Source organism: Loa loa (genome assembly GCF_000183805.2).
Source record: "Loa loa unplaced genomic scaffold supercont3.302, whole genome shotgun sequence".
Classification (NCBI taxonomy): Eukaryota; Metazoa; Nematoda; class Chromadorea; order Rhabditida; family Onchocercidae; genus Loa; species Loa loa.
In genome coordinates, this window is record NW_018108482.1 from 65,091 (window position 1) to 68,283 (window position 3,193).

A 3,193-nucleotide genomic window follows, 5' to 3' on the forward strand; every position below is an offset into this window, starting at 1 on the left:
AAAAGAAGAACAATAGGAAAAAGTAGTTAAGAAGAAATATGATTTGAAATAATTCTCAAATGGATGAAATGAAAAAGAGGACGTGAAAAGGTCATCAAAAAGGAGATTATCAGAAGTTAAAGGTTACATAATTATATTACTTCTTGATTCTGATGGTTATCAAAATCAAGAAGTAATATAATTATGTAACCTTTAGCCTTTAACCTTTAACCTTCAGCTTTGATGGATATCAAATAAAGAAAAATTTTTCTAGCAAACAATTTCTTCCACATATCTTATAGAAATCAAAATTGATTATTGATTGCTTACTTTAAATATTAAATGAAATAATCTATCAGATAGCTTTCCGGAATAGCAATATAACTTTAATAGGTAAATGTAATAAGAGGGATGGTATGTATATTAGCCTGTTTACTATTTACTGTTTACTGTACAGTTTTGTTTACTAGTTTACTGTACATTTGTATTAGCCTATTGACTAGTTTTATTGTTTATTTATAGGTAAATAAATACTTAATGTTACTCTTCACATTAATATTAAAAACGAAAAAGAAATTAAAAGTTGAAATAATTTCCTTCAAAGATTTTTATGCTAATATTTTTACTTTTCTAATAGCAATCAATGATTTAATGTTAATTAAATAGTTACTTATTCAATTAATTAATTAAGCTAATGAATGCAGTGTAATTTACTTCATGTATAATGCAAATGCGACACAATTAATTCATAAATTACAAATACAATTCATCAGATGTTTCATAAGGAACCTTAAATAATCACTAATTAGCTTATCAAAATGATTGGTTCAAATCAAATAATTACCACGTTATAATCAAATAATTACCTGAACTGATGCATTATGGTCATAAAAAAGGAATGCAAATTATGCCATATATTCAAAATTTAAATTTTTATCCTTACAATTGGAATAGCATTTCTCGTGTAAATTGCAAATTTTGTAAAAGTGACCAGTAGTAACTTTATTGGAATGGTCATTCCTCTTTCTTAAAATGAAACAATTAAGGGTTGATTGAAATTTTCAGTTGTAATCACAATAACTATCAACAAATTTACAATTGCTTGCAGTGAAGAAGCTTTTTGTTGATTGAAAATTAAAATTATCAAAATTATCCCTTATCAAATGTAGAATATTGCTGTCCAGTTAAAATTTCATCCAATGCTTTTTTTTTAAATAATATTTATGAAATTTATGAACTGGATTATATCTTTTGAATCTATTCGAAAGAATTTTTTTTTTTAAGAATAATTAATGGTATTATAGGAAAAATTTAATAAGCTTCGATTTCCTATTTGAAAAGAATATGAATGAAATGATTTGCAAATTTTTTAAAAATATCATTTCTATTAAATTCCTCTTGCTCACAATCCATTTGATATTATTTTCTATTTTAATAAAATATTAAAAATTAATTTTTTCTTTGTTTAAATTCTTTTGTACTGCTAATTAAAGATAATTAAAAATCTGCGTAACAACAAAAAAAAAAAAAAGAAGTTGCAAAAATTATTTCAAATAATTCAACAATTGATATCACATTGAGGTATTCAAAAATTGTTAAAATATTCCAATTAAAATTGATTTAAAAAAAAAATGTGAAGGAAAAACATGCGACAAAGATGACAAATATAATAAAAACACACTTCTTTTTCTTTTTTTTTCATTTTAAAATGAAAACATTTTATTTATACAAATTGATAAGTGAAGAATTACACCAATCGAATTGATGGAAAAAATTTTTTTTCTTTTTCTTGACCTACTAAAAATATCGATCATTTCGTTCTTCTTTCACTTTTGCTAACTTTTCATCAAAAACTTAAAATGTTAGAAATCGATTTGATAACTGAAACTGGAAAAATTACTCAAAAAACATTTCGAAATATAAGTAAGTTAAATTGTATAAGTTAAATTTACTTAAAGTTAATAAGTTAAAAGTTAAATTTAAGTTAAAGCTAAGGTTAAAGTTAAAGTTAAAGTTAAGTTAAAGTTAATTAAGTTAAATCTTTACTACAGATAGTGATTTGAAAAAAGTTCATCATACATTAAGTTTTATTTATTCTTGGAAATTACCGTTATATAAACTTTCACAAATACTTGAAAGAAATTAGCTTCCATTTTTTTTTATTTTTATTTTTTTTTGAAGTTTTTCAAGTATTCGAAATCACTGAATTCTTCTGGGATTTATCGAATGAATGGTTTAAATAGTAGGAATTAGGTTTTAAATTTCATCAATAATTTATATCGAAATAATTAATTTGAGTTATTCTTTTCATAATCAACCATAACTTTGATAAATATATAGTTAAGCATCAATTTTTGCATTTGTGGTATTCGGTTATTTTCCGATTTAGGATGAAATATTTCCTTCGCCGGAATCATCCATCGACAGTTTTCCTTCCTCATTTAAAATATTCCGGTAGAAGAAAAAAAATCTTTTTTTTCCTAACTACAAAAGCATCTCCTCATCTCTTATCAGTTGATAAATTTTATTCCCTCATCTCTTATCAGTTGATAAATTTTATTCCCTCATCTCTTATCAGTTGATAAATTTTATTCCCTCATCTCTTATCATTTGATAAATTTTATTTTGATGTTACATTTGATATCGTCCATTTTCTCACAATATCGATTTTCATTTAAGAACTTCAATTGCTACTTGTAAATTTGATAAATCTTATGAAAATTCCAATTTAATTCCTAACATCCATTTAGATGCTTCGACATTTCGTGAAATGTAATTACATATTTATCAAAAGTAAATATCAAACATCACTAATCTCATCCTTTTCCCTAATAGATTTTCTTATTTATCTATCTAAGATATTTACTAGAGTAGTTTATTTATCTTTTTTCATTGATTTCAGTTAAGCTGATATTCCCTCACATAAATTATTCCTTATCAATGAAATTCACCTTTAATGAAACCATTTTTTCATCGTTTTCACGAGTAATTACCAATTCTTCAACAAAAGGTATTTGTAAATTTTAAATTTTAGCATTACTTTATTAAAATAATTCTTCAACAAAAGGTATTTGTAAATTTCTAATTTTAGCATAACTTTATTAAAATAATTCTCAACAAAATGCATTTGTAAATTTTAAATTTTAACATTATTTATTTGAAATAATTCCTCAACAAAAGGTATTTGTAAAATTTTTAAATTTTAACATTATTT